Source organism: Petaurus breviceps, unplaced genomic scaffold (assembly GCF_028583685.1).
Source record: "Petaurus breviceps papuanus isolate PSGF00001 unplaced genomic scaffold, PetGlider_PUasm1.0 91133, whole genome shotgun sequence".
Lineage (NCBI taxonomy): Eukaryota > Metazoa > Chordata > Mammalia > Diprotodontia > Petauridae > Petaurus > Petaurus breviceps.
In genome coordinates this window covers 37,875,117-37,902,227 of record NW_027187419.1, presented here as the reverse complement: position 1 = coordinate 37,902,227, position 27,111 = coordinate 37,875,117, and the positions used below count along the sequence as shown (strand labels likewise).

General features: G+C 40.8%; 1 protein-coding gene across 6 annotated transcripts in view; it reads right to left on the bottom strand.

Annotated features, from left to right (window-relative positions):
- Window positions 1-27,111, bottom strand: part of PKNOX2 (PBX/knotted 1 homeobox 2) — a 356,188-nt gene that overhangs the window by 191,559 nt on the left and 137,518 nt on the right. For 3 of the 6 annotated variants that reach the window (XM_069080546.1, XM_069080551.1, XM_069080549.1), the window contains exon 3: window positions 7,067-7,234. The exons of 2 other annotated variants lie outside the window; for them this stretch is intronic. The gene's annotated coding sequence lies outside the window, so the exon portion shown is untranslated. The remainder of the gene's footprint in view (window positions 1-7,066; window positions 7,235-27,111) is intronic. One more of the 6 variants, XM_069080547.1, reaches the window with a different exon arrangement.

Sequence of the window (27,111 nt, the reverse complement as noted above, 5' to 3'; positions counted from 1 at the left end):
AGTAATAGATTTCAGTGGGAGCAGATGCAGAGGCAGATGCAGACGCAGGAAATAAAAACGGAGCACATCAGCCTGGCAGAAAGTGATGGCTAGAGAAGCCTGAAGAGCCAGAGGGAGATAAAGAGACTTGCTTGGGGAGTGGGGGAGGGGGCTGGCAGGAGAGACCTCCATCAGATCAAATATTGATTGGTCAGCTATGGCTCTGCTTCTCTAAGAGCTGGCTGGAGATTTAAGAGACAATTTCACTTCCTGCTCTGGGGGCCAGGGTTCTCTGTTTTTGCTCTTTCCAGGCCTAAACAGCATACCTAGACCTAGTTTAGCTCAACTCGGAGAGAAGACAGGGACAATAGGGCAGGGGAGGGAATGGAAGGATAAGTTCTGGACTAGGGAGTAATCTCATAGAATTTATTTCTTATTTCCAAACAGCCCTTTTCTCTAGAAGGACCGCTTTTTTTTTTCCTGTGGACAGCTCTGGCACTATCATAAGATTTAGTTTTAAAAGACCTTAGAAATCATCCAATCTACCTTCTTCATTTTGTAAAGGAAAAAAAAAACTGGAGGCCTAAGGACAATGACTTAACCAAAGTCACACTGTAATCAGTAGAATCCCTAGGATTCCAGCCCAGATCCTCTGACTCCTCTTTCCATTACACCACCCTAGTTCTCACTGAGTCAGGGACCAAAGAGACCATCTAACCCTATTTGACTTATGAGAACTTTAAAACTGCCTTACAAATCAGAATGCCCAGGGCCATATGCTATGGACTCAGTCACAGAAATGAGGTCTTTAGACTGTGAGCTCTTTGAGAGGAGGGACTTTTTTTTAAACCTTCCTTTGTGTCCTCAGTGCTAAGGGCACAGAACCCTTAACAAATGCTTGTTGACTTTACTTGAAATCAAAGTGGTCAGAGAATTCAAAGGAGAAAGAAAAATCCAGCCAGTTTTTCCTTGCTTGACCTGAAAGCATGCAGCTTGAATTCTCAAGCACAAGTAGGGTTTCCTGGAGTTGGCAAAGGAGGAGGGCAGACATCCCACCTGACCCTGACAAAGAGCAGGAATCCACCAAGTGAACGTGCCACTGGAGCAGACAAAGAAGTGCCCAGGAGTCTAGAAGAGGGTGGCAGAAGGGCCTCAGATTTCAGGGTGACCGAGTCACTGAAGGAGCCTCCTTCTTTCTCCGGCACCAATCTCTTAGGATTGGCAGAAGGGAAATGAATCGGAAGCAGGAGTAGGAGCAGTGGCGGAGACAGCAACTGAAGGTCCCCAGAGACTAGGAAAATCACATCTGTCCCCAGGGCACTCTAGAACTTGGTAGCCCCACCTTGGCAAGAGGACTGACTGCTGGTATGCTAGTTAGGGTGTGCCAGGGTATACCCTGCAGATGCCCTACGAATAACTGTGGTCTCAGTCCTGTGGTTTTTCCATCAGACCACATTACTAAAGCCTGGATAAATCTAAAACTGAAGGTGGAAAAATGCAGAACAAAAAAATAGACCTTTGGTATATCATAGAGAGAGAATCACTATGGAGGGAAGAACAGTCCATAGCTGGGGTCTTATGAGCACTGCCTCTCCCACTGAGAAATACCTGGGGGTATGCATTAAGTCAAGACGCTGTAGCATTGTTGGGCACATCTGGCTTACAGAGGAGAAACTGATTAGGGTGAAGAGCACAGCCATTCAAAGCTGCTCTGAGGATGCAGGGGCTAAAGAATTATCAAGGAGGATCTCTGGAGCTCTCAGAGCACAGCCCAAATACGGCCCACATAAGACACCAGCCAGCGAAAAAGCCCCCCTCTAACTTCCCACAGCTCCCCACTGGGGAATTCTCTCTGCAGAGCCGGTTAATTTTTCATCAGTTTGGGGGGAAAGCGCCCATCCTCTACTCTTTCATGTTTGGGATAGGGAAAGAGGGATAGGAGCATGGGAGAGGAAGGCAAAACATGCTATTCATTTAATTTTTTTTAATGAAATTGGAACAGATCGTGGTTGCCAGGTGAGACCCAGTCTTTGCAGGGCTTGAGGCACTGTTATTGGCTGATTAACGGTTATTGTGGCAAAGGATAAAATTGCCCAGATCTTCAAGGTCCCCCAGTGGAGCTGCTTAAACGTTTAATTAGCACCAGACAATGTGTTAGAGGTGAGCAATTTTTTGAAAAAGTGATTTAAAGTTCAGTTCTTAACCCCTATTTTGTTCTTCGCTTGCCAGCAGGGCAATGCCAACCTAGATCTTGTGCCCCAGAAGGCTTTACTTTGCTACTATTTGAACACTCACTTCTTCCCTGGAGTTTTCTAATGTAAGAAGGGAGAAAACTGTTCTTCTACCTCTCCCCTTAACCACACTAATGGATGATATTTCTGCTGACCCAGAGAAAGAGACCACTGGCTAGAGGAAGAGTACCTTTGTTGCTGGGACCCAAAGAGGAAATGCAGAGCATTACATTTCCATACTTCCCAAGGGATAATAATAAAAACAACATATATTTTTAGCACTTCATGCTTTACAAAAAATAAAGTTGAAGCAAATATCATGATGCTAATTTTATTGACAAGGAAGAAAGGAAATTTATTTGCCCAAGGTCACACAACAGGTCTGTAGCAAAGTCAGGAAGACCTGAGTTCAAATCCTACCTCAGACATTTATTTGATGTATGTCCCTAGACAAGTCACTTAATGCCTCTATGCCTTAGTTGCTCAGACATAAAATAGTAATAATAACATTTCTGTCTATTTTACAAGGTTGTTGAGAGGCTCAAATGATACATATTTTCACACAGACATTTTTATAGCACTTCGCAATCTCAAAGTACTATATCAACCAATCAAAAACCATTTCTTGACTACCTACTATGTGCATATTCAATGCTGTGCAGTGGGCTGTCTTCTGTGGGTAAATACCAAGTACCATAAGACAGAGAAGTATCAGAAAAAGGATGTAAGCTCTTTGAGAGCAGAGATTGGTTTGTTTTTCTCTTTGTATCTCTACCCTTTGGTACCGGGTCCAGCCTACAGAAGGTACTTAATAAATACTTATTTAATGAATTAATAAATAAATGAAAAGATAAGGTTCCTGCCTTCAAAGAGTTTACAATCTAGTTGGAGAAAGAAGACTAGCATACATGAAACAGAGAATAATGTAAGACAGTATAAGTGTTAAAATGTGTGGGACAGATTATATGTGCTATGGTACCAATTCCATACTCTTAAGACCTAGCACAGAGCTCTCTACAAAAGAGATAGTTGCTGATTGAATTGCATTTCACTGAATTTAATAGGAGGTCACAGTAGGAAGGTTGGGAAATGACTGAATGTTATCTCTTCCTCAATTTTCTTACAATAAATCATTCGTGTTTTTTCTTTACCCCTATCTTGTGTCATACTTAGTTATAAGTATGTTGCATACACATTGTATTAGGATGCAAGTTTTCTGAAGGGGCAAGAACTTGCCTTGAATATAACAGGTACTTAGTTTTTGTTGGAAAGAATTGAAAATGAATGCCAGGTTTTAGGTAGGATATTAAGTAGGACTGTACACAGATAAAAGCAATCGGTAGGTTAACAAAGCTAGAGATCATTCTACACAAGGGTTGGTTGAAAGAACTAAGTTTAATGAGAGAAGATTTAGGAAAGAAATGATAGCTATCCTGAAATATTTGAAGGACTGAAATATGAAAGAAGGAATAAACGCATTTTGTTTGGCCCCTGAGGGCAGAACTATGAGCAATGAATATTAGTTAAAAAGAGGCTACAGGTAAGGAAAAGAATCCTAAAAATTAGAACTATCCTAAAGTAGAATGGAATGCCTTGGCAGATGGTGTCTTTAGGGGTCTTCAAGCAGAGGTTGAATGATCACAACTCATCCTTATTTGGGTACTTGGTTGGGTTAGATGAGTTCTGGGGTCCTTGACAACTTTAACATTCTGTGTGATTCTGTCTGTGAATGCCCCTAAGCCCAGCTCATGGCTCATCTCTTCTATGGAGCCATCATTCATTCTTTACTCTAACTCATAGAGATCTCCCCTTTCTTTGAACTATTATGCTTAGTTGTTCTCTAACTATTTCATTTGCATTAATGAATAACTTTTCAATAGACTGTAACATCCTTTAGGTTAGACACCGTGTCTATAATTCTGTATCCCTCATAACACATGAGGATGGAGTCTTGCACATAGCAAACCCATAGTGGATTTCCAGTTATTGACTGAGAGCAGAATGGGAAGGAACCTTTTTAGCTGGTCTGAGAAGATGACCACAGAGGGTAAGAACTGGGATGGCATTCCAGAGAGCAGAAGAAAACAGACTTCCAAAGTAGAGAGGAAGCCCACATAAACTGGGTTCTCATTATATGTCTAAAAGAAGGGAAGATACAGTTCTTGCCCTTTAGGAGTTCCTAGCCCAATAAGGAGGACAGAATGTCCACTCATGAACCCTCCCCAACACCCTTACAAAGACACATAAAAATAAGTACAAATCACTAAAGCACAAACTACATACATGAACACTTTTTGGAATTTAATTCAAATACCACTTACTAAGGACTTACTATGAGTAAGGCACTGTGATAACAAAAACAAAACAAAACAGGGCTAACTCTCAAGAGATTTTTTTCCCCTCTAGGATTACAGAACTATATAGCTAGAAGGTGCTCCTAAGGCCATCTAGTCATAGGATATAGATTTTGAACTAGAGAGACCTTGGAGGCCATCAAGTCCAGCCCTCTCTTTTTATAGATGAGAAAACTGAGGTCCAAGGCTAAGTGACTTGTCCAAGGTCATACATGCATCAAAGGCTGGATTTGAATCCTGGTTGCCTGATTGTATTATACCAACCTGCCTGCTGTTGTTGGTGGGGAAAGGAGCTATATATTATGTGGAATACAGCATAAATACATAGGATACAAGGCAAATTGAGGCTAAAGAAAGTTGTAGCCAGTGGGATGATCAAGACAGACTTCACAGAGAACATGGCACCTGAATAGAACCTTGGAGGAAGACAGGATTTTGTGAAGTGGGGGTAAAAAGGGAGTAATCAAGGAAGGTTCCCCAGAAGTGATAAGTTTCCAGCCTCCTTCAGAAGGAGGAAAGGTATGTGGATTGTCTAAAAAAGTAGGGAGACACTTGCACTCAGAATCATTAGAAAAACGTCCCCAGAACCATGGGCCACTGGATGGAGGAAATTAGGATTTCTCATTCTTCCTAGTAATTTTCTTAGCTCTACTACACATGGCATGGACAAATAGCTTCCCTCTACATTGTTCAGGATGAATAGAAAACACATGGAAAGAGGCTGGGGGCACAAAGGTGCTGAAGAAGTACCAAGAAATGAGTATGAAAATCCTGATCCCAATGCTGGTAATCTGAGCATTTCCCTTGTGGAAAAACCCAGGTGGAGGGGCCGTGCTGCCCCATCTGGTCCCCATTAGTTTCAGGGCATGTTTCCTATCCCCAGCAGGTACTTAGAGCTGGGAGCAACCCCCTGGGTGGCCCCTCATCAGGGAGTCTTTCAAGCAGAGCCCTGCTGACATGACAGAGAGCTGTGCTGGGTCTTGATGGCTTCTAAGTCACTTGACCCCTGGGGCGAGGAGAATCCCCAAGCAAATTAGAAACCAAAGATGAGGGAAAAATAAATTTTTTTAAAAATCCACTTTCTTTCAATCCTGTCACAAACTGTAAACAGATCCAATAAATTCAGCAGCTTAGCAGCTGCTGGGGAAGACATTGGAGAAAGGTTTGTTTTCTGGAAAAGAGAATCTTCAGGAATTTCAAACTAGATTTGCCTTTCGCCCCTCACACATACACACATCCACTTGGTTGAGAACATGGCCAACAACCACATGTTTCTTGTCTGGGCTAGTGTTGCTATAGGCTCCCAGGTGCTATGTAGGGGTAGTAGGAAGAGATAGGAGAAAGGTTCTAAAGAGCCCCCTTTATCCCACCTCCTATCAGGGACTGTTTTATCCTAGGGGTAATCAAACATCTGTCCAATAGCTATGGGGTGTCAATGAAGACTGCATAATGATCTAAACCCCTGGGACCTTGCCCAGTTGGTTTTATGGGAATTTAAAAAACCCCCAATATAGTATTTAGAGCTAGAAGATTGTGTAGTCCAACTGAGTCTCAGAAAGATCACACAGATAGTGTCAGTAGGAGGGCCAGGCCCTGAACCTAGGTCCTCAGAATAAAGTCCCTGGTCTCTTCACTACATCATAATACCTTGTACCTGAAACATAATCAGGAGGTAGTGCAATGAGCAGGAGTACAGAAGTAGCCTTGACTTGGCCTCACTGTCCTCCCATTGTACAGGCAACTATGACAATTAATGGTGGAAGAAAATAAGGGAGTCATCCTGAATTTAAGTACATGTGCAAGAGGCATTTTGCAAGTGTTGATTAAGTTGAATTCAGGCCACTTAAAAGTATCAGCAATACTTTTCACTGACCTCTCCCTCAAGACAGATATGAGTGCTTCAAAGCCTTCCTTTCCCTCCTTGCCCCTTCCCTAACCACGCCCCCCACTAGCATTTCAACTGAAAAGTCAAATGGCCCCACCAAGATGCTGCTTAAGCAGGAACACCAGTCACTGAGCAATGGACATGGTTAAAGTGAAGATCTCCAGATGTCCTGGAAAGAGCCCTCTGCTCTAGGCCAGGGTCATGAAGGAAGCAAGAGGCCTTTGTTTAGATACAAAGTCAGTGCCTGTCAGCACCTGGTCAGGCCAAGGAAAAGGCTGACCCCTCCTGATCTTTTCCTTCCTTTAACCCCCAGGCCAACTGGGAGGTAGCCCAGCAGAAGAACAAAGACAACTGGAGCAGATAAAACAGGCCTCTGCCAGACTCTGACCAGGCCCCTGGTATCCCTTGGCAACTTCACCACTGCAGGGATTACACACATTTGCCCAGATAACTTCATTTATTCATTCCTTCAAGAAATTGTTAATGACTGCATTATCTCCATGGCCTTGAGCTCGGGAATGGGGGAGATAAAAAGATGTATAAGACACCCAGTCTCCCCTCAAGACCCTTCTAATCTAGTGAGCAAAGTGGATGGACACCGGGTGGTTTCGACCTACCCTAACTATACTGGAGAGACAGAAGACTTGCCGTGTGGTCGCGGTGCTGTTGTGACAGACTTGTCTGACCTTGACTGCCTCACGATCCCCACTCTCTCTCTGAACCTGCCAACCGGAGTGGTTCTGTGTGTGTAGGTGGACACAAGCGCACGTTTACTCCAGCTCCAGCTATAACAAAACAGAATGGGATGATCATAAACCAAGAACTCAGAGGAAGGAGAGACTACCTAATGAGGTACAGGAAGGCTTCTTGAGGGAGGGATAGGGTTTTAACAAATAGGGGAGGGCCTTGCAGCTACAGGGCACGGTACAACAGCATACAACAGCATGGAGGAAGAAAAGTGCATGGACGGTGAGAGGAATAGCAAGCAATCCTAACTGGGTTGTTTAGTAAGTAAAAGGGAGTGACTGAAGGTTTGAGCAGGTGAATGACAGATCAGAACTGTGCATCAGATGAGAGTAGCCGGGGATAGTAGAGACAGCATGACTCTCTGGACCACAAGAGTCAGAAGATGCCAATTCTAGTCCTGAATCTTCCACTTACCCTGCTCTGTGGTCTTAGGTAAGTTGTTTAAACCTTTCTAAATTTCATCCTCCACAACTGTAAAATGAGGACCTTAAATTAGAAGAAATCTAAGGTTGCTTAATACTGTTATGTTCTGTGATTCTAAGATTAATCTAACGTCAAAAAGGAGATAGGAGAGAGGAAAAAAAGGAAGCCGTGTGATCGCTTAGGTAGCCATTACAATAATCAAGGCAAGAGATAATGGTGCACATAACTTATTTTTCTCTGCTGCCCAGCACAGTGGAAAAGATGCTTGTACCATCACCTCTTCCTCCCTCTGTCAGTCTCTTCCTTTCTAAATATTTTTCTTTTCCCCTTTCATGGAGTTCAACAGACCTTGCTGACCACTGCTGTCCCAGCCCCTGTACACATAGACATATGTATGCAAACATGCACATGGACACTTTCATACATACACACTCACTCACACACACACAGCCGTTCATGTTGCACTTGACTTGGAAGGTTCAGAGAGAGAATGAGCCAGCCAAGGTCAGACAACCATGTCATGACAGCACCGTGACAACATGGCAAGTCCTCTGTCCCTCCAATAAAGTTAGGGTAGGTTGAAGCTATCAGGTATCCACACTCATTTTTCCTTATATGTTCCCCCAGGATCCCACTTCTAGCATAGGCATTCAATAAATGCTTGGTAAGTGATGTGTCAAGTTGGGCTGAACCAATCCGGAGAGCCCACTGGCAGGGCCAAGCTAAATAGCGAGTGGGAAGGAAATCCTAGAAAAATCTCCACTGAGGCCCTGGCTATGAATAATGAAACTCTTTCACCACTGGGGATGGTCAGGGGAGTACAATGTAAATAGGATTCAGGTTAGGTCTTCTCCAACTTTCTCATTAGCTTGGCATTATCCTTGAGAAACATTCAAGGTGTAGTGAAAGAGTGCACAGGCCTGGGAGAGAGCCACTTGGGTGCAAGTCTAGAACTACAAATCATTGGTTGTATGATCACAAGCAAGTTACTTGTGTCTTCTAGGCCTCAGTCTTCCTATCTATGAAATTAAGGGTATAGACTAGACTTAAACCTCTATCCATCTCTGGCATTCTATGTGTTTATAATGGATGTTCCTGCATAGCAAAGGACTCCTAGGTTCTTCTCGGTGACTTGTTGCCAATTCCCTCCCAGAGGGGGTACCTCTTCCTCAGTTGCTCTCAGGCCAAAGCTATGTATTTAGCTGACTCTCCAGTGGATGGACTTAACTCTTGAACTGAATGCAGTGACCTCACTTAAGATAGTTAGGGAAGGAAGAAGTGGGACTTGAATGAACAACAAACATTCAATCACCTATTATGTACAGAGGAATGTGCTGGGTTCTGGGAATGCCAAGATGACATACACCCTTCTCTGAAGGAGCTTACACAGGGGAGTGAGAATTGGGGTAGGGGAAACAATGATATCAGAGTTTTATGTATATAGGAGAGGTTCAGAACAAGTGCTATAAGAAATTTGAAAGGGGCATATGAAGATAAGGTAGAACCAAATTAACTTGAGGGCCTCCTAGAGTGTGGGCTGCAGGATTTTACATTTTAATCAGAGGCAATGAGGAACAAAGGACTGATGACAGGAAGAGTGGGTGATAAGGGATATGGCCAGGAGGCAGGGAGACTTGATCAGGAGGCTTCAGCAATAATCTGTACAAAAGATAATGACAGAGGGAATGGAAAAGCAGTTTGATGAGAGAGAAGTAGCCATTGCACTGGTTGAATCAACAGGACTTGGCAAGTGATTAGAAGTTGGGGGGAGGGGGAGAGATGAAGGAAAAGGGAAGAGTCAAAGATAATTCTGTTTGCAAGCCTGAATGCCAGGAGAATGGTAGAGCCATCAGCAGAAACAAGTTACAGGAGCAGCCTTTTTTAGGGGAAGATAATGAGTTTAGTTTTGGACATGTTGAGTTTGAGATGTTGGCAGCAGAGATACTGCAAAACAGCAAGAAATGGGAAAAAGGGAATAGGAACAATACTTAGCCATCTGTAATGGTTTAGGAGAGGCCAGCTTAGAGGCAGGGGGATAGATCAGATGACCTCCAGAGAGTCTTCTCCTCCTCTACTAAGGAGACAGAGAATGTTTCAAGGCTAGTATTGTGGTTTTCACTATAGAAACAGATTCCAACCCTAGAGTCCATCACCCTTGTCATAATACGAATAATCACCAAATGTGCATAAGCGTCTGGTAGCCTGGATACTCATTCTAGCAATTCTCAGTGTGGACGGTGATTAGACCATCATTATCTTAATGCTTCTTAATTTATCTTTCTGATTAGCAACTTACCATTTTATTTGCAAAAAATAGCTTTCTGCTGGGTAGAAACCAGCCGAGCACAGCAGCTGTCATTTTTCCCTGTACTAAATCAGGCCAGGCTTAACTTGGTACTCTGGTGATGCAATTTCTTATGTCTCTATTCTGGAGAGCATCACCATCCATCAGGGACGTGGCACACACAAGGTCCACTGGCACAGTACAGGGATGAATGGCCAAGTTGACAATTGCCAAGTAGTCACCGGAGGCCAGAGGCAGGACATGGTGCCTTCCCCTTGCACTTATCCAAGAAAAATCTCCCACAGTCAAAGTCCCAATACTTCCACCTCCAGTTCCTTATGGCATGATCGTACATAGGAAGATATATTCTGATTGTATAAATGTGCTTGACCCCAGAATCAAGTCCTGTGCTTTAGATAAATTCTTCAGATTTGTAGACATCTGTTAGGTGCCCATTATGTGCTAGATACAAGTAGTGCTGCAAAGACAAAGAGAAAATGCCTGCCCTAAAGAAGCTTACATTCCTATAGAGTATAGAGAAGATAAGCCCAAATAGCCAAAATATAAAATTGAATACTATTTAAGTGCATAGAAAGCATAAGAATAAGACTGGATGAATGATAAATTCTGAATGCAGGGATCAAAAAAGACTTCACAGAAAAAATAATAGGCATGCAAACATACATGGAGATGTGATCTGTGATGAGACATAGCAAGATATAGCGTAAACAGTACTGGATTTGAAAGCAGGAACCCACACTCAAATTTCACCTCTGACATTAGAAATGTGTTTGTGGGCCAGTCACTTTATCTTTCTAAGATACAGTTTCTGCATCTGTAAAATGGGGATAACACTAGTTCTATTACCTGTCTCACCGGTTTGCTCTTTGGAAAATATTTTGTAAATGTGAAAGTGTGATATCAATATGCTATTATGAAAGAGGATAAGGAAATCTAAACAAGAAGAGACTCTTGTGTTCTGATAACTTGTTACTGCTCTCATCATAAGAGAAAGGGTGATGAATGAGGACGTATCAGGATTTTTTTCCAGAGAATTATGCATCCATGATGTAGTGTAGTATGAAGAAATCTTAGGATATGCATATATTCTGGTAGGTCATTCCTAGACATAATGATTATTGCATTCAGCTTGGCTTACTTTAAACACTATTCAGAGTCACTTCCAATTTCAGTTCCTAATCCTATCCTCCTTCCAAAGAAAGTACTTTCAGCATTCCTGGTCACTTAGGAAGTAAGGCCCTTTCTGTCTCGTTTCTACAGGTCTTAACCCCTGATGTTCAGACCAGACTACATTCCAGGCAGCCACTGACCTCCTCAGCAATAATACTCCCTTGGTTTCCTACAACTCACACAAATCTCCCTGAATTAGTCTCTTTGGGGGGCACCTAGTAACTCCACCTCCACCCTTACACCACTATCTCTACCCTGCTAAGCTGCTTTTATTTCTATCAAGTCTCCTAGCTGGCTTGACTCTAGCCAGTTAACTACTCTTTTCTGGATGCCCCTGAAGGTACTCTATATCCCTGATGGAATCCTTATGCTTTCACAGCTCTCTCTTTTTTTAAACACACATTTTCCTTTGTTCTCTATTCCCCTCCCAATTTTGAACATACAGAACCCCAGAATCTCAAAGCTAGAAGGGACCTAAAGGTCCTCTAATCCAACCTGTGGCTAAATAATAATTGTCCCCACCCCAACCTCCACATACTCGTACAATAGCCTCAGCAGGCGGTCATTTGGCCTTTGTTTGAAGATCTCTGGGAAATCACTGCCTCCCCCTGCAGCCCATTCCATTTTCATTAGTTCTAATTGTCAGGAAGATCTTTATAATTAATATGTAGCTGAAATCTGCCTCTGTGCCACTTCTCCCTATTAGTCCTAGTGATACCTCCTGGGGTCAAGTGGACCAAGTCAAACACATCCACATCACACTCCTTCAAATACCATCAGTTCTACCATAATGCTTACTTCCAAAATGCCAATATGATTGATATACTAGGGGACATTTTAAGCATAATTTGAATTTCCTGTTCACTGGTGAGCAATTTTGTCCACAAAAAAAGCCCCCAGAGAATGCAGAAAACTGCCCCACTGCACAGTAACCCACAAGCTGCCACCCTTCTGACACCTACTTCCACAAGCCAACTTCAGGTCTTTGCCCAAAGAGAAGGGATGATCTGAACCACCTGCCAGGGCTTCTGCTCTCTCTCCCACCCATCAGGCCCAGAGTTCTAACATGCCCAGTTTGTGTGAGACTTTCCCAACCAGGTCTGGAACTAAAAATTTGAGTATGTTCAAAACGTTTCCTAATATATCTATCCTATTGATGTTTTCAAAACAAGTGTTATATCAAAACTGACTGTAGTTTTAGGGTTATGATGTGGAACATGTGTTGCACTTGGTCAGCAGGCTGACCATTACTTATTTCAGTATTGATATAGTTCTTAATCATTGCTACCACTTTTATTAGGTTTTTATTATTTTTAATGTGTCACCAATTAAACTTTTGAGTGGTGTGCCTCTAACCCAATTTTCCCCATAAGTCCTGTGGTTTATTTTGTGTGATTCTGCAGAGCAGAGTGCTTTGGGAGAACGTGAATGTCATAGCAAAGCTGACCTTATTTGAAGACAATTACTGTGTCACACTCCTAAGACTTCTTTTTTCCAGGACAAATATGCCCAATTCTTTCTACCAAACCTCACATGACATCATTTTACCAACCCTTTCTCTGAATCCATTACACTGTGTCAAAGTACTTCCTGAAGTGTGGTACCCTGAACTCCCAAGCACCCCAAAAGTGGTCTATCTACAGCAGAGTACAATGAGAACATGACATTCATTTAACAAGCACTTCTTAGGTGCTTATATGTCAGTTACTGTGCTAGATTCTGCCAATACAAAAACTAAACACTTTCTACCATCAAGAAGCTTGCATTCTCCTGAGGGAAAATAATTTGTATACAGGTAAGTTAAAAAAAAAAATCTATATAGAAAGTCATTTGTGGGGAGAGCGCAAATAACTTGAGGGCATCAGAAGTCTCCCACATAAGGTGGCACTTAAGTTGGCTTCCTGAAGGAAGCCAAAAATCCTACCAGGTAAAGACCATAGGAGAAGGCATTTTAAGTGCAGAGGAAAGAGATAATCTATACAGAGGATGGGCAAAAGCAAGAAATGGAATGGCACATACAGGGAACAGTCAGCAGTCTAATAGTGTATAGAAGGGAAGCAATGTGAAAAGAAAGCTGGAAAATATGTTGGAACCATATTGTAAAGGGTTTTAAAGTTCAAATTAGCAATTTGTATTTTATTCTAGAAGCAGTAATGACCCCCAGAAGTTTCTTGAAAATTCAATAAGCAGGCCATATGAAGCCGCTAGGTAGCACAGTGGATAGGGAATTGGTCCCAGAGTCAGGAAAATCTGAATTCAGATCCAGCCTGTGTGAAGCTGTGTGAACCTGGGCAAATCATTTAGCCTGTCTGCCAAGGTTCCTCTGCTGGCAAAATAGAGAAAAGAATGGTACCTACTGCCCAGGGTAACCGTGAGGACCAAATGAGAGAGATCTGTAAAATGCTTAGCATTCTACCTGGCACGTAGCATTTACAAATACTTATTTCCTCCTCCCTTTCCCTTTCCTTCCCATATATGCATCTCCTAAGTCACTGGAGAAGATATTTAACAGAACAGGTCACAATAGTCGTGTGGCATGTCGTTACAGATTTTCATTCATGTTACAATGAAACAATGGTTGATTTAATCATAGATCTGGAGCTAGAAGGGAAAGCTCTCAGAGGCTATCTAATCCAACCTCTCATTTTGCAGATCCCATATTTTGCATCCATCTCTTATAATCTATTCCTGCCCTGAAGCTCTGGCTTTGCCCCCAAACACCTATTACTACTGTCTTCCCCTTACGAGATCAGAATGCTTAAAGCTTATATTTATGTCATGATGTTCCTACCTCAATGAGACAAAGGTCCACCTAGATACACATAAATTGAAGAGAAGGGTTTTCAAAGAGCCCCCTGACAGTTTCTGCACTAGGATCCCAGGGGGCTAATCAATGAAGCAACACCTGGTTGCAGTAATGTGTCTGACCTCTGTCCAAGGAGACAGAAGGAATGACCAAGTGACCGTTATTAATTTTGTCATTTGAAATTTGCCTTCATTAAGCTACTTCTACAAGAATCTGGATAGTTCAGGTCCCCAAATCCATTCTAAAGTATGAATTATAAATACTGGCTATATACAGTGATCACATTTAACTAGCTCATTTCTACCTTGACTCTCAGACAGTGCCTTGGGTAAGGTCAGGAAAACAGAATGACTGCTTTGCTGAATTTTGAATTGGCAGAATGACCAATATTCCTTTGAGTATGACCCCAGTAACTTTTGTGATTTTACAGATTAAGAAATCAAGCCAAAACAATGTTACTGATCATTGAAATCCCTCTCGAGCTAACAAAGGATCAAGGACCTAGTGCATAGGTGAGCAATAGTTCTAAGTTGGAAAGTGATTGGAACAGGCAGAAGCCAAAAGTCAGGACTGCTTTGCCAAGTTATTAATCTTAGTAAGCTGCTGAGTGGCCTTTTCCTGGGACTTTGAAGGCCAAGTTAGACACCTGAGAACCATGAATTAAAATAGCATGAGGTTTCAGAAAGACTGGGTTACTTTAAAGAAGTCTAAATCTTGACTCCAGATAACTGCAAATTTGCTTTTCCTAAGAGTTCAGGAAAACTTCCAATAATGGTATTAGGGGATTAGAATGAGAAATTACTATTTACTCTTTAATCTCAGCACCAATCCAGAGACTGGTTGGATGGAAAGGAAGTTCATGGGTATAGGTGTACTTCACATTATACTCACAAAATATTGGTACTTAAAGAAATATTAAACTCAAATAATTGCTACATTCCTGAAAAGGTACATATAAATCTTAAGAAAAGAAAATGAGGACCAATGGGAAAAAATTAAAGGGAGACAAATTTTAACACAACACAGAACTTTGTGAACATTAGAGCTATGCAACAATGGAATGGGCTGCATCTTTGCAATATTAAATTCCCCATCATGGAGAGAGCTAAACAATATGGATGCCCACTTGTTGAAGATGTTGAAAGAATTTAGATATTGGACTCAGAATTAGATTAGAAGTTCCCAGGCCTCTTTCAACTCTGAAATTTTGTGAATGTGGGAAATGGGGATTTTTTAAATAGCTTCAGTGCTCTAGAGGACCTTGCTATAATGGAATTTTGTGATTATTTTTTTATAATGCGAAAAATCACTCCTAAGTTTTAATTTTGGCCATACATTTATGAGAAATTCTTAAAATGGGGTACACCTGTGGAGTTTCTGGATTCAGTAAAGCAGCCTTCCAGGTAGACTCAAGAATTCCAGACTTATCTGAAATTTTATTTATTTGCCCTAACTCTCTGCCTAACTTGTTCATGTCTTGACTAACTGCAATCAGAGAAGCAACCAGAGTCTCAACAAATTCAAAAGCATTTATTAACCACCTCCTATGTACAAGGCACTGTGGTAGGCCCTGGTAGGGACATAAAGATGGTAAAATAAAACCTAAACCCACAACCCAGCACATTTCCTCAGAGGGGTGATAGTCTAGGCTAGAGCGAAGAGAAAGGACCTAGATTATACTGGTTTCTATGGAAAGGATGGAATGGATCAGGCATATGGAGATAAAATTGACTGGACTTGACCATCAACTGGATAAGGGAAGTGATACTGAAGGTACCCCACATCTTCACAATTTCTTTAACTCTGTTTTATGCATTTTGCACAGGAGTGGAGCTCCTCTAGGATTCAAGAAAAAGTAGATTCATCTTATGGCCTCAATTGCCCAGGGGCTTATTGCCCACTTGGTTTCTGTAACCTTTGCTGTCACTTTTACTTTCTAACATGCCAGTGGGCAGGGACCCACAGAAAGGAAGTCAGGCCTAGAGAAAGTCATGTTACAAGCCAGAAGGACAGAAGTAGCTAACAGAAAGTAAATATATTCCTCCAGTTTTGGTCCTGCTGTCTTCTTTCAATAAATGCTCACTTAGCAATCTCATTAATTCCCATGGCTCCAAATACCACCCCCACACACATGACTTCCAAATCTTTATCTTTAGCCAGGACTCTTTCCTGAATCCTAGACTCACATCTCCAGTCTCCTTCAGGATAATCACCATCAGGATGTCCCCAAAAGTATTTCAAACTTAAGTCCCAAGTTATACCTTTTCCCCAACTCTGCTCTTCCTTTCAATTTTACTATTTCTATCAATGGCACCGCCTCTGATAGTAGAGTGTCTGACACTGAAAATGTCTCCAATATTCATCATTTTATGGTCACCTTTGGTCAGTCTCTCTCCCTTTCCTCTCATATCCAATCAGTAACCATGTCCCATTGATTCTATATTTACAATATCTCTTAGATCTGTCCCCTCCTCTAGTCTCACTGCTACCACCTTAGTTAGCACAGACCCTCATTACCACACCTTGAACTATTACAATGACTTCCTAATAGTTCCCCCCTCTATATATCAGTGACAGACCCATCCTCCTCATGCATTGATCTGGCCCTGCCATTTCTTTATTCAAAAACATTCAGCAGCTCCTTATTACCTGCCAAAGAAATTCCAGGTTCCTCTGTATGACATTCAAGGTCTTCCATTACCGATATCACCCTTCTTCCTCAAGCTTATCTCCTACTAGTTTATTTCTTCTAGAGTCTATGCACTTCCCCCACCCCCACTCCAGCCTCAGCCATTTGTCATTTCTCTATCACTTGAATATATACCATGTGCTCATGACAAATACACTCCTTCTTAGCAGGTTCAACTGTTAGCCAGCTTCCTCCTCCTAAAACCCAGCCACCTTGCCACCCTGGAGAAACCCACACCCTGAGGCCCACTCTCTTGATTTGGTGACTACCTATATAGACAACTATTTCAAAAGGGACCCGCCTCCATTGTCCAAACTTCTTTTCTTCCTCCTCCCAAGGTGTCCTCTTGCCAGATCCCTTTTATGTACTGTCTTCCCCCATCAGAATGTAAGCTCCCTAGAAAGCAAGGAATGTCTTACATGCTTGTGTTTGTATCCTTCCTGCTCAGGATAGAGCCTGGCACACGGCAAGGGTATAATGAAGGCTTTATCTATCGATAGATAGATTGATTGATTTTCTAAAGCCCAAATCAAATACTGTCTTTTCTATGAAGCCTACTCCCAGTTGGTAATGACTGTTTCCTCACAGATTTCATAAAGTAATTTGTTTTTTTCTAACTTTTAAAATATATTTTTATATAGCACATTACAGCTATCTTAGTTTGGTGTCATCCTTCTACAATACTATAAACCATGAGGGCCTAGTACTATTTGACCTAAGGCAAGTCACTCACCCTCTATAAACATCAGTTTTCTACTCTGTTAAATGGAATAATAATAACTCACATTTATGTAGCGCTTTTCATTTTACAAAATAGGAGATAACTTCTTTGCTTATCTCTCAGGTTTGTTGAATAAAATGAGATAATGGGTAGGAAAGCATTTTTAAAAGAAAAGTATTACTTAAATGCAAGGATTTATTATAGTAAAACCTAGAGTCAGAAAGTCAGTCCTGGAAGACATCTTGATGGACAATTCTTTTGTTTTTCAGAAGTTGAGACCTAGAGAGGTGATGGGACCTGCATAAAGTCACACAGCTGGTTGGGGCTGGGACTAGAAGACAAGAGTTGCTGGATGTGTGCTGGAGGACGTGAGCTGCAATTTTCTACATTCCCTGTCACACTAATACCTGGAGCTTTCTGGGGCTAACCAGCTCTGTGCTCCCTGCTGTCATTTACAAGAGAAGCCCTAGAGAATCTTACTTGAGAAGGGAGTTGTCCATTGAAACCATCTCTTAAGATTCAAGGGAGTACTGAATTCTTAAGCAGGGACCATTTCTTTTTCTTTTGGTATCTCTTACCAACCATGACAGGCATACATCCCTAGTCTAGGAGGCATCGTTTCCTACCAACTTCAGTGGGGATTTTCCCAAAATCCTTCTGGATAATCTCAAATTTGGGAAAATTCCAAGGAAGACTATGTCCTAGTCAATAGCTAAGAAGTGATCCATCCCCATCAAAATTTCTGATATATAAGTCCAAGTAGAGAGCCTCAAAGTGGTGTGTAGTGGGACATTTTTTGAAGACATCCCCTCTCTCCATCCATGGAGAGGCATTAGCCCCAGCCTTAATCTCCCTCTAAACATCCCAAGCGCTGTTCCCCAGACACCCACAGGTTAAGAGGAATGGTTATAAGCTGATCTTCAAGCAGCCCCAGGAGTCTGGGTGCAGGTTCAGGCTGTCATGAGGCGCATATCAAAGCCGGAGTTTAAAGACTGTACTGGGAATAGTGCAATTATCTCGCTTCACCACATTTCTCAGCCCCGACTGAGGTTTAATTAAAGCCAAGTAAAAACACAGAGTCGCCATTTCAGATATCACCTCACTGCATGCTGGTTTAAAAAAAAAAAAGGGAGAAGAAAAATAAAAACCTTTATCAGGGACTTTAAAAAAATTTTCAGCAGTTAGTTTCCAGCTCAGCTGGATATTTATTCCTTCATAATATTTCCTTTAAAGAATTATATATGTATATATAATACACACACACATACACACATACATATATAAAATTAGTTAATCCCCCATAATCTCCTTGAGTTGCACCTAAAACACAGTTTCTTGCAGGTGACCTTTTCAGAAGAGGCTGTTACTATGGCAACCACATTGTTTGATTCAGTCAAGAGAAAAATGCTGCATGGAAACGTATTTAATTTTGCTTAATTTGATGCCATATTTAACACTTGCACAAGACAAGAGGAGCAGAGTAGTAGCCCAGCTCCCCAGGGGCCATGGCGAGTGGCTGGCCAGTTTTCACAGAAAGGCAGTTTTTCTGGGAAGGAAAAGAAATGCCACCTCAAATACCATGAGCCACCAACTTCTATTGACTCACTCACCTGGGTAACAGGAATTCAGAGTGGAAATGAAAGAGGACTGTTTTGAACAAGCAAGTGAGTCTGCAAAAAGGGACAGGGTACCTCCTGGAGCATCCTACACCCGGTATCAGAAGTGATGAATGATCATATGCAATGAGGTCCAGAAGGGCTATGTGGAAGGAGCAGAGGACTAGACTAGAAGTCAATGAATTTGAGTTTGAATTCTGAATATCCCACCTCTCCTCCTCTATGGGAAGTGTTCAGTCAAGTGTAAAATGAGGAAATTCGATTAGATAACCTATAGGATCTCTACCTGCTCTATACTTCTGTGAGCACAAGTCTTGCCTCTGCAAGTGCAGCAGAACATTCTTAATGGCAGGGACCATGAATTATGCCATTTCTGTGCTTTCCCCTAGCCTCCAGGCCTGCCAAGCATAGGGCTGTGCATATAAGGAGTGCTTCATAAATACCTATTGGTTTATTGACCTATTCTTGATGTTGCTTCAAGGATCTCAGAGCTCATTCCTAGAAATCACAGCCTAGCCCACTGAAAATATGGAGGCAGGCCAGTCCAATAGAAAGAACTTGGAAATAGGGGTCAAAGTCAGGAGTTTGAATGGTGCTATCTCTCCACTTACCATTTGTGTAAGCTTGAGTTTAACATCTCTGATATTCAGTTTCCTGAAGTAAAATGAGGGGATTGGACTAGATATCTAAGGCCCTTACCAACTCTTTGATCCTGAGAGCCTTGAACAGGACTTTTCTCCATTGCTGGCCAACTGTACCTATACCAATAAGGATAGCTCTGTTATCACAAGTGAGGAAACCGAAGGAAAAATAGGAATCAAGGAAACCAAGAGAGGTAGGGGAGATAAAATTCCTTGTTGTGTACACTGATCTCGAAAGTATCTACTAACCAGGTAGATTCCTTAGTTCTTAATTAAGCATGGATACCAACATGAAGGGCAAAAAAAACAGCAAGCAAAAGAGTTCTCATGAGACCCTGGAGTAGCTTGAGGCCATCCAACCCAGACTCTAAGAGTTATGGCCATGCTGAGAGAAGTCCCCTTCTTCAGCTATGGGCAAGGGACATGGTGCAAGCTCCATCAATCTCCCTGTCATACTTATCTCCTTGGCATACTATTGTATGCTTTGGAAAACAACACTTAGGTCATTAGTTCCCCCAGAGAAAGGATTTTAACCTTGGAATCTGGAAAGATGACTGATTAGGTGATCAAACCATGCTGAGTGAGAGGACCTTTAATATTAATCAGGCTCACAGAGAAGTGCTTCACAAGCAGGAGAGATGCTTGACAATGAAGGGACAGGAGGAAGGAAGAAGGGCATGGAACAAGGGAAATCTTGGGAAGCACTCAGTAGTTTTCTTCTGTTCCTCATCCTCAAGATTAATTTGAGTCCTCTCAGAAATTATTCTGTACTGGATATAACATAAGGGGGGGGTGATAAATAGTTTATCCTACATGTTGTCAATAAGAGTAATTCTGAATTCCCAAGTAGGGAAATTGAGGCCCAAAGGTCTTGAACTGGTGACATTCAAAAGTAGTAAAGATGCCCTTTGCTTTTGCCAGCTTCCTGGCATCAATGTGAACATATATAAGTGGACTTGAAAGTGAGGCCCACAGAAGTTAAATGATTTTCCAAAGTCACATAAGGGCCACTCACTTTTAGATATTCAATAAGGAAACTTTGAGACTGTTTAAAGGACACATGGGCTGCTACTCCTAGGATATTCCCCAAGACCTGGCCTAGCCACCAATAACACTAGGGACACTGAGGCAGAGTTGCCCAGCTCCAATAGAGATTATGGAAGAGAAAGGTCCTTTTCTCATCAGCTCAGTCATGCCTTCCTGGACAGACTTACATGCACTACTATAATTTCCCATATTCCTGGTTTTATGGTAACTGCTACACAATGTGTTCTCCAGCTTCTTTATTAAAAGGCACACACACAAAAATATGGGATCAATTAATTCTTGGTCCATAACATCAGAAATAACTTTCCTGTGAATAAAGTTTAGCTTATACTACTCTCTTACTTATTCTTCTCCATGCCAGTTAAACTGGACTACTCTCTAGACTAGGAGTTCTTAACCCTCTTTATGTGTCATGCTGGTGAAATTAGTCATTTCTCAGAATCATGTCTACAAATGCAGAAAATAAATGATAGGGGATTTACAAAGGAAATCAATTATATAGAAATACAGTTATCAAAATGTTTTTTAAAATAAGTTGATAGGGGGATGACTAGGTGGCACAGTGAGTAGAGCACCAGCCCTGGAGTGAGGAGAACCCGGGTTCAGATCCAGTCTCAGACACTTGATACACAACAAAAACCTAGCTGTGTGACCTTGGGCAAGTCACTTAACCCCAACTAACTCCAAAAAACAAAAATAATAGTAATAATAAGTAGATAGGGTCCAGGTTAAGAAACCCTATACCCTCCCCTAGTAAATATGTCCTGTGCTTTACACTTTCTTTGTTTTGCTCATAATGTCCCCTATGCATGGAATCTCCCTCTCTTCACCAAATGAATTCTTGTTCAATATTTAAAGCTCGACTAAAATCCAGCCTAAACCATGAAACCTTCCCTGATCCCCTCTAGTCGAAAAATGATCTTTCCTCTACCTACAAATATCACAAAGCGCCTCTGATGCACATATCATTTTGTATGATTATGTGTTTTATCTCACTGCTAGACCAAAGCCTCTCGAGGGTCAAGCCATGTCTTAACTGTAAGTTTTCCGTCTGCCTCAGTGCCTGGCACTCACTGTAGTGATCTATTTGCAGTAAACAATTAACAATAGATTCTTTTTTATTTAACCAATTGAACTTTGGTGTACCAAGACCCCAGAAGAAAGTGGTGCCATAAAAGGAAAGCCTTTTAACTTCATGAATTTGTTGCCTGGTTAGGAGAAAAGTTCTGCACAAGGAGCCAGAATTCCTGAGTTTTATTTATTACTCACACCAATAAATCATTCCTTCTTATTCTGACTCAGACTACTCCCATGTGAATCAGTCACCCCCAATTCTACCCTTATTGCACCAAGATTTGATTTTTTAGAAGGGCTCTAAGCTCTCCTTCACCCAACTCAATCCCTAATAGTCTACTCAATAATTGCTAACATTTATATATTTATATCCTATGTGCCAGGCACTGTGCTATTCTCTCATTTTAATTCTCACAACAACCCTGAGAGGGAGATATTATTGTCCTCATTTTATACATGAGAAAGCTGATACAAACAGAGCTTACGTAGCTTGGCCAGGTTTACACAGCTAATAACTGTCTGCAGCTGGATTTGAACTCCAGGTCCAACACTCTATCCACTGTACCTCCTAGCTGCCTAATAATAGCCTTCATTTATATAGTCCTTTACTCAAAGTCTTTCTCCAAAGCCTTCTAATGATATAAAAGCCACCTTGGATTCACAAAGGCTGTGCCAGCAGAGAGAGCATAAGTTCCCACAGGTTCTATCTTACTACAAAGGTCCTGAGTATGGTCCTAATTTTTGTTTTCTGAAGACCAGCCTAACTAAGCAGGGAGAACCTAATCACCAGTAGATTGGCTTAGGCACCTCATTAAACAAAGAAAAATCCAAAAGGATGCTGTCTTTTGCTCTAGCAGTGAGAATGGCAGTGGTGGGAAAAGGTACATAAGATGCAAAAATCATAGTTTTTAGACTCTCTATGAACTCTAATTTGGCTGCTAGTACTCTTAAATGTGAGGATCCTTGTCCAATGACCAATGAATAAACATAGTAACTGAAGAATTCAGTTATATCAATACTGACATTCTTGCTATAAATAAAAACAGAAGGAAAAAGTAAAATTTAGCTCAATGGAAGGATGGTTTACAGATTCTCTTTGGAGAAGAAAATAAAGGAATTGGAAGAGTTGCTTTTATCATGCATCCAAAGGCAATATTCATGGGACATTTCACATTGTACAACTCATAATAATTATCTTCAAAAGACCACCACATAAATAATTTCAGTCTATGTATCAACATCTGTGGCAGCTGTGGCAGAGGATTAAGAGACACAGTAATTCCACGAAGACCTTGATAAGACTCTACAAATTAAGTCAACATCTATACCTTGATACCTAATGACTTCAATGCAAAGGTGGGACTCAATGAAGATGGCAAGAAATATATTAGAAAACATGTCAGGAATAAGGAATGAGAGAGACTAAAGACAAGTCTTATGGAGTACATTGAAGACTCAAGCCTATATATCCTGAACTAATTCAAGAAAATAATTAGTAGTTACTAGACATGGTAAACACTGAATAAAGTTGTAAAAAGTAAAATTGACTATTTCAATAAACAAGAAATTTTATCATCGGTATTGAATTCACACTGGAATCAGCTTTGCAGTCAGACCACTGACCTATTAAGAGTAAAGATCAAAATTGATACAAAGTTAGAATAATAAAAATGAGGGAAAACATATAGGGTACAACTGAAAGGACCCAATCCTGACCCATTCAAATTAGTCATTTTTAATGAAATCAAGAAAACAGATGAAAGAAAGGCTACAAATACAGTCTAAAATAATTAAATATTATAGTTTAACCTATGAAAACTAAATGCCATAACAAAGGGACCTTTGATCACAAAAGAACCTAAAAAGTACATTAATAAACAAACAATCAAACAAAAAAGAAAAAACATTTGATTTACTTTCCAAGTAGAGAAGGATGGCAACCAAAGGCAATACTTGGTTGGAATATAAAATCATTTGTAAAGTCTTACAAAAAATGATGGAACATTATGAAAAGAATTGTCTCAAAATGCAAAGAAGCAGTAGAAGGTGAAATCAATTTAAAGAAACATTAGTGAGAGATACTACCAAGCAAAATTATCCTAAGGGCATTTAAAGATGAAAAGGGAAGGACAACAAACTAAAGAAAAATGGAAAAGATCTACAAAGACTTTTATAACATACTGTTTTCCCCATCAAGAACAGTAGGGCTGTCATTACATTGAGCCATGAATCCAGATATGCTTACAGAGGAGAAATGAAAGTGGTAATAAACAGAAAAGAGATAGAAAAAATAGGCAGATTAGACCAAGTATTTATAATTGCTGGAAGCGAACACAATAGTGAGGATTTTGCGGGGATAAAATTCACAAGGTATCTGGAGGGGAAAATTACAAAGATAAGGAGGGAGGAAGAGATACCTCAGCCCTTATTAAATACCCTCCTACCCCTTCCTCAAAGGTGACCTAGGGAACACCAGCAATTACTAACTATATGTCAACTTTTCTAACTATATATAAAATCTTATAAAAAAACATCTATATATATATCAAGGATATCCTCAAATGAGACCAGTTCTCACAAGCCAATACTCTATAGGCAACCACATCTTTACCATCACACAATTGACTAAAAGTTGTAAAGAATACAAGATTCACCAGTGCTTATTATATATTGTTGATTTTTTTTTTTAAAAGAAGCTAGGGTCATAGCGCATAGAATGGTGTACCAGTCTAAAGACTTGAATTCATGTCATGTCTTGGATGCTTACAAGCTTTGAGAGTTTGGACAGTCACTTAATCTCTGTGCCTCTGTTTCTTCATCTATAAAATGTAACAGGGGCAGCTAGGTGGTGCAGTGAATAGAGCACCGGCCCTGGAATCAGGAGGATATGAGTTCAAATTCAGCCTCAGACACTTAACACAAAAACTAGTCATGTGACCTTGGGCAAGTCACTTAACCCCAATTGCCCCCCCCCCAAATGTATAACAGCACCTACTTCACAGGATAGTTGTATCAAATAACATGCATAGCCTGTTGTAAACATTAAAGCACTACATAAATGCTAGCTATTATTACTACTAATACACTACTATTATTAGAGAGAGCAAAATACAACTTTAAAAGTTCTTTTCCCATCCAAACAACAAAATTACTGAAGATTCCTTGAAATATAATAAATAATTTTCTTTAATTACCTTCTAATTTTAATTACTGTGTATTTTTAGATACATGCTATATTTAATCATCTGTGAATATGCTGTCTTTCCCAATAGAATATAATAAACTCCTTGAGGGTAGAAACTCACTTTTGCATTTTTGCCCCCAGAGCCCAGCACATGATTACAAAATGCCTGTTTATTGACTTTGAAACTAACTGTTCTAGAATCTAGGGAAGCAAGAAACAGGGAGGCATAGTCTCACCAAAAGTATTGGCTACTTCAGTGGAGAAGATTCAGGGTAAGTTTCAAGTGTAAGAATAATTCTATGTGAATGATGAGGTATCATAGATGCTACTGTTTATAAATGACTTCAGGTTGATTGCATCAAGCCTTCACAAAGCCTCCTCGAAGATGACAGAGGACAAAGGCATGAGGTATTTGCCCCCACAAAGTAGATTGCAATCCAAACCAGAGGTTAGCTTAGGAGTTAAGCCTAACCTTGGACCTTTACTCAAAATTTTGTGTGAATATGTAGGAAAAACTAGTTGGATGAAATAGATATGTTGCCCCAGATAATGACATATATAACCTATAGTGCTTGTCAGTTTATATATATGAATACATGTATGTGTGTATGAATGTATGCAAAATAACCAATAGACCCAGCTAAATTGTCTTCAGGAAATTACAGAGCTTTATTAATGACTCTAAAATTTCCCTCCAAACAAATGCCCATTTCTAAAATACTAATATTCTTTTGGCATTATTGGTTGATTATGAGACATGAAACACAAAAAATGTCTCAGAAGAATTGAAAATGGGTGTCACAAAGTGGGCAATGGAGAGGTATTACACTGGGTGGGAACAAGAAGAAACTGTGGAGAAAAACAGGAATAAAGGATGTCATCCAAGAAGCATATGATCTAAAAAGAAGATGGGTTATTCATGCAGTGCTCCATATGGTTAATTTCACAATGTCTGGAAAAAGGAAAGCCTTCAGTACATTGTGTGGACTCTTTGAGGTGAATTTATGGAAGGTCTTGAACCAGAATCACACACTGGATAGTCAGGCACCAATGAGACCAATGATATGCATTGTTGGAGGCAATACCTAAGTCCATAAGATCACAGACCTTTATGAGTACAGCAATATCTTGATTAGTGCGAATAAGGAATTCCCCTGAAGTAGCTATATGTATTCAAATTCACACTATTTGAAGTTGTAATTATGGAAAATATAGTCATTGGTTCCAGTCCAATTGAAATAGGCAATGCATATCTGAATAATGAGATCACTTCAGGGAATTCATTATAATCACTAATCTGGACCTGGCAGTACAACTAAAAAGGTAGTCCAGGTAGTACTATTCCCCTTTATAAGAAAATAGAGGCGAAGAGGTAGCTTGCCCAAGGCCATTTAGCCCATATGTATTAGAAGCAAGAAGTGAATCCCAGGCTTTCAGACTCAAGTTAGCAAGCAGCACAATGCCTCTTGACCCAAAACAATTATGCATTGGATCACTCTATTCCCACATTATTTTTATGTTGGTTCCCAGTGGCATATCTGTCCTTGTCAGGATGTCTGTCTTAGATCAACAGTTCCCAGAGGACAAGTTTTTTTAGTAAGTATTTAGGCATTTAACAGTGTCTTTGAAGATGACCTCTAAGGGACCGTAAAAATCTACCATCTTTCCCCAATAATAAGACACTGTCTTATTATAGTTTTTTTTTTGGACAAAAAAACACCAGAGGGCTTATTTTCAGGGGAGGGCTTATTTTAATGAACATTGACAGCAATTTTAATAAACAGGTAAATGTGAACAAAAAAATGTACCAGCAAGCAAATCACTGGGGAAGAACAGGATGACACTCTCACTGCTGCAGCTCTGATTGGATGCAGCTCGGAGCACAGCGTGCGTTTCATGGGGGGGGACGGAGCATACAGAGGGTACTGTAATGTAGCGTGTAGCGCAGGGGATCACCTTCACTACAGCAGCAATCTCAATAGGGATTATTTTCGGGGGAGGGCTTATTTTAGAGGAATCTTACACAGTAAGGGGAGGGCTTATTTTCAGGATAGGTCTTATTATTGGGGAAACATGGTAGTCCAGGCCTACACAACCTGGGCCAGCCCTCTACATTTTTTGCAGACCGCCTAAAATCCTTTGGCCAGCCGCAGGTTGTGCAGTGCTGGTCTAGTCCAACATCCTTCATTTCAACGATGAGAAAACTAAGGCCCAGAGACATTAAATTATTTACTCAAGG